The sequence below is a fragment of the Bos grunniens genome, chromosome 10 (assembly GCF_055505025.1).
Source record: "Bos grunniens cultivar Pamir isolate PY7600 chromosome 10, Bosgru_T2T1.0, whole genome shotgun sequence".
NCBI lineage: Eukaryota > Metazoa > Chordata > Mammalia > Artiodactyla > Bovidae > Bos > Bos grunniens.
Genome location: NC_141174.1, coordinates 38,427,788 through 38,445,031, shown reverse-complemented (window position 1 = coordinate 38,445,031; position 17,244 = coordinate 38,427,788). Strand labels below are relative to the sequence as shown.

The following is a 17,244-nucleotide window of genomic DNA, read 5'->3' as shown; positions in this document are numbered from 1 at the left end:
TGTCCATTGAGTTACTGATTAACCTATATTCCTAATTTCCCTGGTGGTCCAGTGGTTAAGAATCTGCCTTCCAATGCAGAGGATGCGGGTTCCATCCCTGGTCCAGTAACTAAGATCCCACATGCTGCAGGGCAACCAGGCCTGTACATGCCACAACTAGAGAAGGCTACTCACTACATCAAAGAGCCTGCACACCAAAAAGGAAGACGCAGTGCAGCAAAAAAACAGAACAAAACAAAACAAAAATCCAACGACAATAAAAAAACACCTATATTGACACATCATTATCACCCAAAGTCCATACTTTAGGGTTCACTCTTGATGTACATTCTGTGGGTTTTGACAAATTTATAGTGGCACGTATTCACCATTAATCTGTGTTCCACCTATTCATCCTTCCTCTGACCCAACTCTAGACAAACACTGATTTTTTTTTTTTTTTTTTTACTGTCTCCATTGTTTTGATGTTTCCAGAATGTCATATGGTTGGAATCACATAGTACGTAACCTTTTCAAGTTGACTTCTTGGTGATATGCATTTAACTTTCCTCCATGTCTTCTTATGACTTGATAGCTCCTTTCTTTTTAGTTCTGAATAATGTGCCACTGTCTGGATGTACCACAGTTTATCCATTCACCTACTCAAGGACATCGTGATTGCTTCCAAGTTTTGACAGTTATGAATAAAACCGCTATAAACATCCAAGGGCAGGTTTTTTGTTTGAACATAGTTTTCAGCTCCTTTGGTTAGATTCTAAGGATTGTGATTTGCTGGATTATATGGTAAGAGTGAAAAGTATTAGTTGCTCAGTTGTGTTCAACTCTTTGGGACCCCATGGACTGTAGCCCACAAGGCTGTCCTGTCCATAGAATTCTCCAGGCAAGAATATTGGAATGGGTAGCCATTCCCTTCTCCAGGGGGTCTTCCTAACCCAGGGATCAAACCCAGTCTCCTGCATTATAGGCTGATTTTTTTGTTGTTGTTTTACCAAGAATAGATTGTAAGTTTTTACTGTTGACCAACCCATCCTGGGAACTCACCTCCTTCAGTCTGTGTGTATTCCCTCCTGGTTCTCCTTTCACTTCTCTGCTGTTTCCTCCAGCTTCCTTACTTTCTCCTTAAATATTCCTTATGTGCAAAGTGGCTTGCACATAGTAAGCACTCAGTAACTATCAATTTCCTGCTCTGACTCCAAATACTCCTGCTCCAGCCAGGGCCAGCCCTCCCGGTGGCTGAATGGGCTGAGGAGGCTCCAGAGACATTATACCCTCTGCTCTCAGGCTTCTTCTGAGAGATGCCCAGCTCTTGCTGGCAGATTCCTAGGGAAACTGCAGCTCAAGGGCACCATTTCATCTTAGCAACAATTAAAGGTGGGAAAAGTGAAAGTTCTTGTCCCTTTTAGGATACAGCTAGTTCCTTATTTTCATTGGAAAAGACCTGGTGCTGGGTAAGACTGAAGGCAGAAGAAGAAGAGGGCAACAGAGGATGACATGGTTGGATGGCATCACCGATTCCATGGACATGAACTTGGGCAAACTCCAGGAGATCGTGAGGGACAGGGAAGCCTGGTGTGCTGCAATCCATGAGGTCACAAAGAGTCGGACATGACTTGGTGACTGAATAACAATTCCTTCATTATCAACACACAGTTCAGAAATATGAACCAATGAAACAAACAACTCTGCCACAAATCCCCAAATTATGGAAAATGTATATTCAATGAATAGAAGACAACAAAACCACACAAAGAAGAATCACATTTAACAAATTCTGCTAAGGAATATGGATGAGTCTGTTAGGAAAAAATGAAAGCTGATTCATGTCTTTCACATTATGCTGCAAAAATTTCAGATCAGGATATTCTGTGGCATCATGTAAAAGATTAATGGGTGATATAAAAACTTTTTGCTCAAATGCATTAGAGAAAATTTGTCTACTGTGTACTTCACCTAGAAATACACAATATACATCTGACTCTTTGTTCACTAGTGCCTCATAGTTGGTGCTCAATATGTTCAATGAATAAACTACCATATTTATGATCTGATAAGTACTGTAATAAAGGAAGTTGTTTAGTTTTTGTCTAATTCATTGTTCTCCAATATTCTTTGACCATGGAACCCCTTCAGAAAATGCATTAACATTAAAAGAGATAAGAGGAAACTGATTTGGGAAACACTAATTAGAAGAAATACACATTTACCTTAATTTAGGAAGAAATATACATATGTTAGGTAGTCAGACATGAGCGGGTCCACGCCCTATCCTGAACTGGGTCATCTTTCTCTCCTCCACCTGGACTCTGGTGATGAGAACATGCCAAAGACCTTCTTTCTTGTGGCCAAGGACCCCTGCTAGGTATCTAGGCATATCATGACCAGGCAAGAAAAAACCACCAGCACACATTGGCACACAAGCACCAAGACCTAAAAGGTGACTCAAAGTAACCTGGGCTTCATTGCGCTGTATTTGTAATAAATTAGCACTGCAGTTTTGGACCGCCCTCCCCGCCCGCCCCCCACAGGTTTCCCCAGGAAAGCACCTGCACACTAGGAGAAAAGTTATATAACCTAAAGCTAACTAACTTGTCAGTCAAATGACACTGGGAGGCACCGCCACTCTTAACACGCCCAACCCTACCCCACACGGGGCTGCTTCTGGTTTCCAGACAGTGAACTCATTCTTTCTTGAGAGGGTACTTTCCCTTTTCCTTAAAATTCTTGCTACTCAAAATGTGGAAACAACATAACTGTCCATAAATAGATGAAAGAATAAAGCAAGTGTGGTATATACGTACAACAGACTGCCATTCAGCCTTTAAAAAGAAGAAAATTCTGCCGTACATGACAACATGGATGAACCTGAAGGCAATTATGCTAAGTGAAATAAGCCAGCCATAGAAAGACAAATACATGATGCCACCTATATCAACTATGGAAAATAGCCAAACCCATAGAAATAAACAGAATTGTGGCTTTCAGAAGTTGAGGAAAGGGGTAAATGGAGTGTTGATAATCAACAGTTGAAAAATTTCAGTTAGGCAAGATGGATAATCTGTAGAGATCTGCTGAACAATATTGTGCCTATGAATCATGATATTGTATTTTACACTTAAAATTTTATTAAGTGTTCTTAAGTTCTTATGTTAAATGTTAAGTGTTCTAACCATAATAAGTAATAAAAAAAAAAAAAAAACCATCTTGCTGGCACCTTGATCTTGAACTACTGGCCTCCAAAATTCTGAGAAAATGAATTTGGTGTTTAAGTCAAACAAGTAAATAAACAAACAAACCTTTTGTTACTTAAAACTCCTCTATGTCCCTGAACTGAATCCTTTCCCTTGAGAAAACAATAATCAAGAAAACCACCATTCCTCTGGTGACATATATAGTATTACCATTAAAGTACTTTTTAAAAAAATAGATGAAAAAATGGAAAGGTATAACCACAGGGGCAGTCTAGTGTATTACAAAAGAAAATAATAAAAATTAAGATGGAAAAAAGTAACGATGAGAACTGGAGAAATTGTGATAATTGTGACAGATACAAATTTGCTAATAAAATATATAAATATCAAATACAGATCCATAGAGAAAACAAACTCCTAAATAGGCAGAAAAAACACTGACCAACCAGTATGTGTAAGAGGGAATTAAGCATTTTAAAGGAAAATGTTTAGTTTCACTAATAACTAAGGAAATGTAAATTAGTCCACTTCCATACCATTTTGCCTATGTTAAATCCACAAACTCTTAAAACCCTGTTTTAGAAACACACACTTTGCAGCATTCTTGAGTTGCTATAGGTTAATACAGTCTTTCTGGAGGACAGTCTGACAGTTTATAAAACAAGACATTAAAATAGCCATACCCTTCGACCAAATTATTCTACTTGTGAAAATTTCCCCTATGGAAATACTTCAAGAGTCAAAAAAAAAACCAAAAACACCCAAACAAAATGTTTGCCTAGGGCAAGAATCTGAGAGAAGACAGAGAAGCAGACCCCCTAGTGGGAAGAATATGAATTACCTGGAACCTTTTTTGCAGCCAACACCTGTTCTCTCTTTTCCCGAGTTTCTGATAACTTCCTCCCACACTTTTGCCTATATTATCCTGGTTAGGAATTCCACTCTACCTTTCCACCTTTAACATTTTTATTTTTTAATTTTATAAATGAAGGGTTAAATTATTAACTTAGTTTAAAAGTGTTATTTTTTAAAGTGCTCAAATCAAAGATACATGATCACACTGTGAACACACCCATACAACCACCAGGTCAAGAAATAAAACATCATCAGCCCCAGCCCAGTCCTGACCTCTGCCTCCACCCTCCACACCATCATCCTGACATCCAACACTATAAAATGACTTGCCTCTTTGACTTATACAATCGTTACGACATAGTAGGCATTGTTTTATGTCCAATTTCTTTCAATATTACATTTGTAAAATTCACCTACGCTGTTGCTATGTGGCTGCACTTTGTTTGCTTTTGTTTGTTTTGCTGTTAGATATTCCACTGCATTAATATACTACAGTTTTTTTCTTTTTATCTAGCCTATTGTTTGTTTATGGACATTTGAATTGTTTCCACTTCTTGGCTATTACCAGTTATGCTGTTCAGTTCAGTTCAGTCGCTCAGTCATGTCCGACTCTTTGCAACTCCATGGATGGCAGCACACCAGTCTTCCCTGTCCATCACCAACTCCCAGAGCTTGCTCAAACTCATGTCCATTAAGTCAGTGATGTCATCCAACCATTTCATCCTCTGTCATCCCCTTCTCCCACCTCCAATCTTTCCCAGCATCAGGATCTTTTCAAATGAGTCAGTTCTTCACATCAGGTGGTCAAAGTATTGGAGTTTCAGCTTTAGCATCAGTCCTTCCAATGAATATTCAGGACTGATCTCCTTTAGAATGGACTGGTTAGATCTCCTTGCAGTCCAAGGGACTCTCAAGAGTCTTCTCCAACACCACAGTTCAAAAGCATCAATTCTTTGGTGCTCAGCTTTCTTTATAGTCCAACTCTCACATCTATACATGACTAGTGGAAAAACCATAGCTTTGACTAAACAGACCTTTGTTGGCAAAGTAATGTCTCTGCTTTTTAATATCCTGTCTAGGTTGGTCATAGCTTTTCTTCCAAGGAGCAAGCGTCTTTTAATTTCATGGCTGCAGTCACCAACTGCAGTGATTTTGGACATCCCCCAAAATAAAGTCTCTGTTTCCATTGTTTCCCCATCTATTTCCCATTAAGTGATGGGACCAGATGCCATGATCTTCGTTTTTGCATGTTGAGCTTTAAGCCAACTTTTTCACTCTCCTCTTTCACTTTCATCAAGAGGCTCTTTAGCTCTTCTTCACTTTCTGCCATAAGGGTGGTGTCATCTGTATATCTGAGGTTATTGATATTTCTCCCTGCAATCTTGATTCCAGCTTTGCTTCATTCATGCTGTTAAGAATGTGTATGCATCTTAGGGTACATGGGCATATATTTTTGTTGTATATACCAAAGAGTCAGGTTGCTATGTTACAGATTAAGCCATTTGTTCAACTTTTTTTTAGATAACACAGAACAACTCCCTGCAGCAGTGTATTTGAATACCCATAACCCCACATTTTTGCCAACTTGGCACTGACAGTCTTTTATTGTTAATTTTAACCATTCTGGAGGGTAAATGGTGACACTTAACTGTGGTTTCAATTTGCAGTTCCCTGTGGTTTTTCCAGTAGTAATGTATGGATGTGAGAGTTGGACTGTGAAGAAAGCTGAATGCCAAAGAATTGATGCTTTTGAACTGTGGTGTTGCAGAAGACTCTTGAGAGTCCCTTGGACTGCAAGGAGATCCAACCAGTCCATTCTAAGGGAGATAAGTCCTGGGTGTTCTTTGGAAGGAACGATGCTAAAGCTGAAACTCCAATACTTTGGCCACCTCATGCGAAGAGTTGACTCATTGGAAAAGTCTCTGATGCTGGGAGGGATTGGGGGCAGAAGGAGAAGGGGACGACAGAGGATGAGATGGCTGGATGGCATCACCGACTCGATGGACGTGAGTTTGAGTGAACTGCGGGAGTTGGTGATGGACAGGGAGGCCTGGAGTGCTGCAATTCATGGGGTCGCAAAGAGTCGCACACGACTGAGCGACTGAACCGAACTGAACCGAACTGATGCAACTTAAAGTCAAAGTCCTCCCCCTGGTGGATAAAATCTGAATTACTTGGAAGGTTGTTTTTTTGTTGTTTTTGTTGGTTTTTTGGTCTGAGGCCCTCCGTGTCACGTCTCTTCCTCCCCCAGGAGTCTCCAAGAATGAAAAGTCGACCATCTTTCATAAGTTCATCATGCATTGGATATCCTCTTTTATGAAGTATCCCTTTATGTCTCATGCATTTTTCTGAGCTCATTTTTCTATTGAGGTTTTTTATATTAACTTGTTATCTGAATATGTTGATGCACACTCACTTTCCATTTTAAGCTTTTAAATCAACTCATATTCAACACAACATTGTAAATCAACTGTACTTCACTTAAAAATCAACTCGTTTTCACCTACGCAAGAGGCTCAATGCAAGTTCAACTTTGTCATACTTAGGTGTATATTACCAGTAGATGGCGCCATAATCTTGCTCCTGTGCCTTTCCACTGGCTGTGCCTGAATTTCAGCTCAATTTCCGCAAATATTTCAAGTAAGCAATGTTAAACAATGAGAAATCAAAACTTTAAGCCATCATACAGCTAGATGGAATACAGCTAGAACTGCTTTTTTTTTTTTTTTTTTTGGAGGGAGGGCGGAAAACAACACATTACTGTTTTTTGTCCCAAATAAAGGTATAAAAAGGTCTTTACCCCAAGGCAGGAAACACAGGTGAGGCTGTCCTGAGGTGGGCAAATCCATGGAAACACCCTCTTGGAGTAACCTGCAATCCAAAGAAAATGCGTAATTACCTCACCTAGCATTCAGACACTGTTTCACTATTTACAAAAGGCAAGTACACCCTGGTACAAGATCTGAAAGCAGAGAGAAACAGGGGTTTGGTCTCTGTTCCTGCCTCCCTCTGCCCTTCCTTCTGCCTCCACTCAGGGTGCAGCCTTCCCTGAGCTGCACCCCTACTTAGAGTTGGACAGACCTTTCCATCCTCCTGCCTCCTCCCCAGCCCCACTCCCCACTGAACAAAGGAATGAATGAATGTGTAAGTGACGAAGTCCTGGCCTTCCTGTGCTTAAATATCAGAGCACACAAACCCCACGCTCATAGGAAGACCCCATGAGAGAATGTGGAAATGCTCCAAATAGAGGTGCAGTTCTGAAAGTGAGCTTGAGGGGGCAGATGCGATGGGTTGGCTTGTGATGGGATGTGATTATGAGCGAGAAGACACCTTTAGTTATTAATACTTACGCAAAGCCATAAACCAGGGCCCAAGGCACATATAGGATGTGGTGACAAAGGGACCCCTTTTATCTAGCCTTCACAATGGTCATCAAGTCAGAGATTCAGCTATTTCCTGGAGTAGCCAAGACAAGCTTTCTACTATGTTAGGTCACCACCTCTGAGTCCCCAAGATCTAGTGCAAAGACTGGCACATTTAGAACAGGTCAAATTAGCTCACTGGTGCTTTTCATTCTCGATGTTCAGAAATGCCCACAGGTTGAGCTGCATGCCTGAAGTCATCTCCATCCCACATCCGTTCAGACCTAGCATGACCTGCTTTGCAGCCCACTGGTATAAACAGAAGCTTAGAAAGAGAGGCTTTGTCCTCTTCTGGTTTTTCATTGTGGGTAATTGGGCAAGCCTGCTTTCTGAGCAGTTATTTCACACTTTTTAGGGTAGAGGAAATTGCACCACTCAGACTTCCTCATTCTGGAGGCTACTCTGGTAGGTGTCCAGAGGCTGGGGCTTGGGTGGGCGCAGAGCCCACAGGCCCAGGCCAGAAAAGTCCATGTCTACAGGTGGGAGGAGTGCCCAGGGCCCAGCTTTGCTCCGCCTGGGCTGTGGAGGCTTGCTACCTGTCACCTGCCACCCACACAGCCTGGGCAGGGAGAGGCTGCAGGTGAGAACGCACTGTAGTTTGGGGCTTGGAGTCTCCACTTCTCCTCCTGGCCCATATGGCACCCAGTGCTTGGCTGAAGCCAGTCTGTACTGCTTGCAAGATCTAATTGTTAACTTTTAAGGAATTCTGCAAAGCTGTTGTTTTGGTTTTTGCAAAGCAATTGTTAAACAGCCATCATATTAACAATTATAAAATCTTATAAGACAATGTTATATTTTTAAAAAGCAACAAATACTCAAAACTTCCCATTTGACTACATTTTGTAATTATATTTGCTTTTGAGGCTGTCTACACCTGTTGTGTCTGCTTGCTAGAAACATTATGTGAGAGTGCATTGCTTCCCATCTGTCCCCAGTTCTGCATTCAGTAATATCTTGTTGGTAGCTTGAAATTGATGGTGATGGGAATATTTACACCATGGGAATCAAGAAATGCAACCAATCACGGCTTTCTGCCCCAAGTGCCACTTATTCGTCGACAGGTGCACCATTGCACCTGGCCCACATCTGGGGGACCTGGATGTGCAGTGGCTGGGAGGGCGGCCAGCCCTGTGTTTCCCCCCACTGCTGCCAGTGCTGGACCTTTGCTCAGGCAGATGAGGAGGGAAGAAAGGGGAGGACGTGGAGAAGAGCTGGGAAACACCCTTGGTTCCCCCCAGGACATTGCAGCAGGGAGCCTGGCTCACTAGGGAGGGGGCAGAACTATTTGGAAAAGCCAGGAGCACGAAAAAGGTGACAAGCAGAAATGAAATCAGTTGAGTGACTGAATGGAGGAAAGTATAATGTCCAGAAGGCAGGTCTTGTGAAGACAGAAGGCAATCACAGAATGTGGCACTGTGACCACAAAAGGAAGATGAGCCAAGAACACACAGAAGTTGAGGAGTTGGGCTTCACCAGAGGCTCTGCAGTGCCAGTTCCTGACAGGGCTGTTATGATGGGCTCATAATGAAGAGCCTGGAGGAAACAGAGGAAGTCACCAGCTCACAGTCCTGAGGCAGGAGCTCCTGGTGTTTCTCCATCCCGCCCTGACTCCCTGACTCACTCCTCCGCTCCTACTCAAAAGTTCTCCTCTCCAGGGAATTCCAGACACTTCCCCACATTCTGCCATACACTCACCCTGAAAGCTTCCTGAATCTTCTATTGCTGGAGACACCCCAGTCTTGAGCTGGATGTCCCATAGACACCCAAATGCCTCACCTAGTCCTCCAAACCTGCTGCTTCTCACCTCAGCCTCACATCTCAGACAGATTCCAAACCTGGAAGGCCTCATCAGTCCAGCAACTGTCACAGCTCTGAGGAGCCCGCTCTATCTCCCCACCCCCCTCCTCCTCCTCCATCCCACCTCTCAGAGCTCTGACACTGCTTCCCAAATGTAAATGACCTTTTCCTTCATGCTTCCCATGTTTTGAAAGTTGCCTATGACATCACATGCATTAAACATCACCACCTACCCTTAAAGTTGCATTTGCAACTTCCAATCAGAATTTCACCCATTAAACCCACAGAGCCTTTACCATGTGCCATGTGTGCTGGGCACAGGGATGTGAGGCGAACAGGCCTGGCCCTGGCCCTCCAGGGCTCATGGCCTACTGAGGGAGATCACACAAACAGATACTAAATCAAACAGTGCTCCTAGTTAAGGACAAAGTGTCTGCCACCTGGCTGGACTCTGTCTCCAGCCATTCCCCAGATCAAAGCCAAAAAGGGATACCTGGAACACAAAGCTGACCGAGTCATTCCCTTATTTAAAACTTTCATTGTTGTTCAGTATTTAAACCTTTAGTGGCTTCCTACTGCCCTAAGGATAACATTTACACTCCAGTTAGCTTGGCTTCCCAGCCCTTTCTGACCAAACCCACATTAACAGGAGAATTCTCATTTACTTGGTCAATTAACACCAATCTAACTGAATACTTACTGTATGCCAGTCATTGTACTGAAAACCAGGATCCTGAGGAACCATAAAATGTATACCATTTCCTCTCCTGGAGCTTGTAACCTACCAGGGCAGATACTGACAGATGCTTGTACAAATGATTATCAGTGTGATGAGTTCAGAAAAAGGAACATTTCCTCCTCAGTTCCCTGCTTGGCCACAACTCCTGGTGGTGCCCATCTGTTGGTCCTGCCTAGGTTGGCTCCTCTCCTGAGATGCCCTCTCTCCTTCATTGGCCAGATCTCTGTTAAGCCCCAGGTCTCAGGTCAAGGTTTCCTTCCAAGAGTCTTTCCTGAACCCTCCTTGTGGTCCTGTGGTGGCCCTCAGCCCTGTGAGGATGCTGAGTACAGGGCTGTCTCCCCCAGGCCCAACACAGAGCTCCTGAGAATGACAGCTAGGTCTTCTTGATCCACATCTGGGAACATGTGCATTTTTAATTTAAAAATTATTTACATCGATTTCACATATTTATGAAAGCTGGAGCTGACTGCTAATAAAGGAAACAGAAATTATTTTTAAAACAAGGATGCTTTTGCAGACCAGAGCTTTCAGGTAACTGAGTGAGTAAGGAGGGCCTAGAGGAGTTATCCCACGTTGAAGGTCAGGAAGGGCTGCAGTGAGGAGATACTCCTCGTCCAAGGTAAGGAGCAGTAGCTGTGCTTTGCTGGAGGAGCCGTGAAGAGATACCCCATGCCCAAGGTAAGAGAAACCCAAGTAAGATGGTAGGTGTTGCAAGAGGGCATCAGAGGCAGACACACTGAAACCATACTCACAGAAAACTAGTCAATCTAATCACACTAGGACCACAGCCTTGTCTAACTCAATGAAACTAAGCCATGCCCGTGGGGCAACCCAAGGTGGGCAGGTCATGGTGGAGAGATCTGACAGAATGTGGTCCACTGGAAAAGGGAATGGCAAACCACTTCAGTATTCTTGCCTTGAGAACCCCATGAACAGAAAGAAAAGGCAAAATGATAGGATACTGAAAGAGGAACTCCCCAGGTCAGTAGGTGCCCAATATGCTCTGGAGATCAGTGGAGAAATACTCCAGAAAGAATGAAGGGATGGAGCCAAAGCAAAAAGAATACCCAGCTGTGGATGCGACTGGTGATAGAAGCAAGGTCTGATGCTGTAAAGAGCAGTATTGCATAGGAACCTGGAATGTCAGGTCCATGAATCAAGGCAAGTTGGAAGTGGTCAAACAAGAGATGGCAAGAGTGAATGTCGACATTCTAGGAATCAGTGAACTAAAATGGACTGGAATGGGTGAACTTAACTCAGATGACCATTATATCTACTAATGCGGGCAGGAATCCCTTAGAAGAAATGGAGTGGCCATCATGGTCAACAAAAGAGTCCGAAATGCAGTACTTGGATGCAATCTCAAAAACGACAGAATGATCTCTGTTAGTTTCCAAGGCAAACATTCAATATCACAGTAATCCAAGTCTATGCCCCAACCAGTAACGCTGAAGAAGCCAAAGTTGAACGGTTCTTTGAAGACCTACAAGATCTTTTAGAACTAACACCCAAAAAAGATGTCGTTTTCATTATAGGGGACTGGAATGCAAAAGTAGGAAGTCAAGAAACACCTGAAGTAACAGGCAAATTTGGCCTTGGAATACAGAATGAAGCAGGGCAAAGACTAATAGAGTTTTGCCGAGAAAATGCACTGGTCATAAAAAACACCCTCTTCCAACAACACAAGAGAAGACTCTATACATGGATATCACCAGATGGTCAACACTGAAATCAGATTGATTATATTCTTTGCACCCGAAGATGGAGAAGCTCTATACAGTCAGCAAAACAAGACCAGGAGCTGACTGTGGCTCAGATCATGAACTCCTTATTGCCAAATTCAGACTTAAATTGAAGAAAGTGGGGAAAACCACTAGACCATTCAGGTACGACCTAAATCAAATCCCTTATGACTATACAGTGGAAGTGAGAAACAGATTTAAGGGCCTAGATCTGATAGATAGGGTGCCTGATGAACTATGGACGGAGGTTCGTGACATTGTACAGGAGACAGAGATCAAGACCATCCCCAGAGAAGAGAAATGCAAAAAAGCAAAATGGCTGTCTGGGGACACCTTACAAATAGCTGTGAAAAGAAGAGAAGCGAAAAGCAAAGGAGAAAAGCAAAGATATAAGCATCTGAATGCAGAGTTCCAAAGAATAGCAAGAAGAGATAAGAAAGCCTTCCTCAGCCATCAATGCAAAGAAATAGAGGAAAACAACAGAATGGGAAAGACTAGAGATCTCTTTAAGAAAATTAGAGATACCAAGGGAACATTTCATGCAAAGATGGGCTTGATAAAGGACAGAAATGGTATGGACCTAATAGAAGCAAAAGATATCAAGAAGAGATGGCAAGAATACACAGAAGAACTGTACAAAAAAGATCTTCATGACCCAGATAATCACGATGGTGTGATCACTGACCTACAGCCAGACATCCTGGAATGTGAAGTCAAGTGGGCCTTAGAAAGCATCACTACGAACAAAGCTAGTGGAGGTGATGGCATTCCAGTGGAGCTATTCCAAATCCTGAAAGATGATGCTGTGAAAATGCTGCACTCAATAGGCCAGCAAATTTGGAAAACTCAGCAGTGGCCACAGGACTGGAAAAGGTCAGTTTTCATTCAATCCCAAAGAAAGGCAATGCCAAAGAATGCTCAAACTACCACACAATTGCACTCATCTCACAAGCTAGTAAAGTAATGCTCAAAATTCTCCAAGCCAGGCTTCAGCAATGTGAACCATGAACTTCCTGATGTTCAAGCTGGTTTTAGAAAAGGCAGAGGAACCAGAGATCAAATTGCCAACATCTGCTGGATCATGGAAAAAGCAAGAGAGTTCCAGAAACACATCTATTTCTGCTTTGTTGACTATGCCAAAGCCTTTGACTGTGTGGATCACAATCAACTGTGGAAAATTCTGAAAGAGATGGGAATACCAGACCACTTGATCTGCCTCTTGAGAAATTTGTATGCAGGTCAGGAAGCAACAGTTAGAACTGGACATGGAACAACAGACTGGTTCCAAATGGGAAAAGGAGTACGTCAAGGCTGCATATTGTCACCCTGCTTATTTAACTTATATGCAGAGTACATCATGAGAAACGCTGGACTGGAAGAAACACAAGCTGGAATCAAGATTGCCGGGAGAAATATCAATAACCTCAGATATGCAGATGACACCACCCTTATGGCAGAAAGTGAAGAGGAACTAAAAAGCCTCTTGATGAAAGAGGAGAGTGAAAGAGTTGGCTTAAAGCTCAACATTCAGAAAACAAAGATCATGGCATCCGGTCCCATCACTTCATGGGAAATAGATGGGGAAACAGTGGAAACAGTGTCAGACTTCATTTTTGTGGGCTCCAAAATCACTGCAGATGGTGTCTGCAGCCATGAAATTAAGATGCTTACTCCTTGGAAGAAAAGTTATGACCAACCTAGATAGCATATTCAAAAGCAGAGACATTACTTTGCCAACAAAGGTTTGTCTAGTCAAGGCTATGGTTTTTCCTGTGGTCATGTATGTATGTGAGAGTTGGACTGTGAAGAAGGCTGAGCACCGAAGAATTGATGCTTTTGAACTGTGGTGTTGGAGAAGACTCTTGAGAGTCCCTTGGACTGCAAAGAGATCCAACCAGTCCATTCTGAAGGAGATCAGCCCTGGCATTTCTTTGGAAGGAATGATGCTAAAGCTGAAACTCCAGTACTTTGGCCACCTCATGCGAAGAGCTGACTCATTGGAAAAGACTCTGATGCTGGGAGGGATTGGGGGCAGGAGGAGAAGGGGATGACAGAGGATGAGATGGCTGGATGGCATCGCTGACTCGATGGACGTGAGTCTGGGTGAACTCCGGGAGTTGGTGATGGACAGGGAGGCCTGGCGTGCTGCGATTCATGGGGTCTCAAAGAGTCGGACACGACTGAGCGACTAAACTGAACTGAAGGAGGGGTGGGCGGCGGAAGAGGTGGGGCTGCCTGATGGGAGTGGCTGGGGGATGACGAGCGCCGGCGGTCCGGCTGGCTCTCGGGGTGTCTCCATCCTTTCTGCGGGCTCTCCGCCCAGAGGCCCCTGCTGACTTCCTGTCGTCACCCACCACCCTGCCTGCGGGGGCCCGGTGTCTGCCCCTGGACTTAGCTCCTGTGGGCTCCTCATTGCCCCCGGGAGGCGGGGCGGGGAGAAGGACCCCGGGAAAGGAGGGTGAACCCCTAGGGACGGGAGCAGCTGACCCCTCCTGCGTCCCAGCGCTGTTCCCGGCGCAGCCCGGCCGAGCCGGCTGGTCTCTCATCTGCCGGGTCTGGAGGCGGACCTCCGCTCGCACCTCCGAGGTCCCGCGTCAGCCTGGGCCCGGCTACGGGCAGGTCCCGGAGCAACCGAGGTCCGGCAAGGAGGCGAGCCTTGGAAAGCCTCCCGTCCCCCTAGAAGAGGCTTTGTCCTGCCGGGAAGTCCCCCACCTCCGGCAGCCTGTGCGGAGTCCCACGCTCCTCCCTTGGAATCGGGGTTGGGAGATGGCGTGGCCCGCCTCCTTCACTTCAAAGCCGAGGAAGCTGCTGTCCTGAGAGGGAATTCAGCGCCCACGGTACCACAGCCGGCGAAGTAATCGTGCTTTACAACAAAAAAGGCAGTTTCCTGGGCCTCCCTCCGCCCCGGGGCCCTTGGCTAACCCCTACCCCCAGCCCACCTGTTTAGGGTAGGCTGCCCCAGATTTTCCAGTTGGTTTGAACCCCAAAGTCAAGCGTCCAGTGAATGAAACTCAACGGAAAATATGGCCACCCCCGCCTGCACCTTCCTCCACACCCATCTCATTCATCTGCCCCTCTGACAGCAGGAAGCGGGGACAAAGCTTGACCCAACCTGACAGGCTCTCCCGGGCAGGGACCAGGAGGAAAGGCTGCTCAGTGACTCCGGGCAGGGCTCACCCGGGCGAGGAGTGGCTGCCTTAATGCCTTAAGGAAGGAAACCAAACACAGGCGTGCCCTGTTTGCCTTCCCGGCCCACAGACATGACGGGGGCCCTCTGTCCTTACAGGATAAAGCCCCAGCCTCTTCGCCCAGCCCCCAAGCCTTTCCCAGTTGGGCTTCAACCTGACTGCCCAGCCTCATCTCCCACCATGTGGACCCCATGCTCCTTCCTGCCTTGTCACACCACTCTCGAACATGGCGCGACACCCTCCAGGCCTCTCTGGCTTTGTCGGTGCCGTTCCCTCTGCCTCCAACACCCTTCTCTGCTTCTCCACCTGACAAGCTCCTTCCCATTGTTATGACCCACCTCAGCCAATGCAAGAGACTGGGAGTTCCATCCCTGGGTCAGGAGGATCCCCTGGAAGGGGAAATAGCAACCCACTCTCCTATTCTTGCTCGGAAATTGCCAGGGACAGAAGAGCCTGACGGACTACAGCCCATGGGGTCGTAAAGAGGCGACAGGACTGAGCAGGCACGTGCACGGGCACGTGCGCTCTCACGTGCGCACCGCGGAGCAACTCAGCCTCTGCGCTACCACTGAGTCTGCGCTCCGGAGCCCAAGAGCTGCTACTATTGAGCCCATGAGTTAGGACCCCTGAAGCCCAAGCACCTGGGGCTGGTGGCAGTGAGAAGCCCTTACACCACAACTGTGAGCTCCTGCTCGCAGCAACTAGAGAAAAACCCACACAGCAACCAAGACCCTGCACAGCCAAAACTAAATTAATAATAATAAAAAAAAAACCTTGAAAAAAAAACCCCTCAAAAGTCATCTCCCATTCTCTGTGTGAATACTTCCTTCCTCCTCTTCTCCTCCTCTACCTCCCCCTCCTCCTCACCCTCCTCTTGTTCCTCCTCCTGCACCTCGTCCTCGTCCTCTTGCCTGGGGTGCTTCTGTACTAACTTTATAGATGATAAAATGTGAGGTCATGAATCTGTGTCCCTGCCAGACTCAACTCCTCAGTGACAGCAATTGTGTCTTTATCTTCAAATACTTAGAGCCCAGCACATAGCGGAACTCAAAAAGGCTATAATTTGCTAAACAGAATCAGTATATGGACTCTGGATTTACTCCAGAGCTAAATTAGGAAACAAGTCTTAGCACTGCACAAGAATGACCTTCCAATTCCTTTATTTAACTCGTATTTATTGAGTATAGCGATGTGCAAAGCACAGTATAGACAAAGTATTGGGCACTCCAAGCTGGGCAGATGCAGGTTTCACATTTTTGAGGTACAGACAAGACAGAGTATGACTTATAAGGAAATAGGAGGGAGTGACCTGCGCTATTATAAGCAGATTGTCACATCTAATCCCACAAAGTAGACACTTACATTATTATTCTCATTTTAACAGATGAGGAGATTGAGGCTTCAAACTCGGAGAGAATTGTGAAGGCACAACTAATAAGTAGTGGGGGCAGGATGTGAACCTAGGCTGCCCCCAGGCCTCACACACCCAAACACAGAGATTTGGTTTAAGGGTTTTATTTTCCCAAGTAGTGACCCTCAACACCTTGTGCACACAGCAAACACCTGGAGGACTTAAAAAAGCGCAGGTAAACACTTTGGTCCCGCCCCAGAGATTCTGATGTACCTGGTCTTGGGTGCAGCCGGGGCTGAGAACTCCGGCTCTAGATGGGGGATTCTGGTGTCGGTGTGAAATGTGAGACCCGCCTGCAGCTGCGGTGCTCCCTGGTTGTGTCAGATTCCTGTCTGCGGAGACTCGGAGCTTTTCTGTCCTCTTGAGGGGCAGGGGGGCCAGTGTGGCCAGGGCTGGCGCTTCCTCCCTCACATTCTGTGTCTCACCAGCTATGACCTTCCTGTGGCCTTGGAGTTGCCAAAGACACCTTACTGGGGAAATTCCATGGCTTCCGTGTGAGGGGCCATGAGTTCTCCAGGATGCCAGCCAGCTTTCGGTATGAGTGAGCCAAGAGCCATGGGTCACAGTGAAGGTAGCTGATGTGAGCACCCTGGGTGGGCGGCTTGTGGGCGGCTGAACTGACACCAACAGAAGGGACTGGAAAAAAACACCACACACCTCACAGCTTCCCCAGAGGCAGGCTCTGTGGGACACAGGCAGCGAAGTGGAGAGAGGGCTCCTGACTCTACTGTCTGCCTGCTGTCCTCGGCAACTGCTGGACCCCAGGCATTAGCAGACCCTGAGGGACAGTAAGGATCTCCAGAACCAGTGGTGCCAAGAGCATGGCTGCAGCCAGCAAGGCTGGCTTTCCCCTTTTCAGGCCCAGGCAGTGACTCAGGGACAAGGATGGAGAGCAGACAGTG

The 17,244-nt window shown here is 45.6% G+C and overlaps 2 long non-coding RNA genes across 2 annotated transcripts in view; one reads left to right on the top strand and one right to left on the bottom strand.

Moving 5' to 3' along the window:
- Window positions 1–16,702, bottom strand: part of LOC147364368 (uncharacterized) — a 93,957-nt gene extending 77,255 nt beyond the window's left edge. The window contains exons 1-2 of the long non-coding RNA XR_015134420.1: window positions 16,556–16,702; window positions 6,844–6,914 (exon numbers count right to left, since the gene is read on the bottom strand). This is a non-coding gene — a long non-coding RNA (uncharacterized LOC147364368). The remainder of the gene's footprint in view (window positions 1–6,843; window positions 6,915–16,555) is intronic.
- LOC147364369 (uncharacterized) lies at window positions 13,774–15,717 on the top strand. The gene is made up of 2 exons (XR_015134421.1): window positions 13,774–13,836; window positions 15,373–15,717. It is a non-coding gene; the product is annotated as an uncharacterized LOC147364369 (long non-coding RNA).
- Window positions 16,703–17,244: the final 542 nt, after the last annotated feature.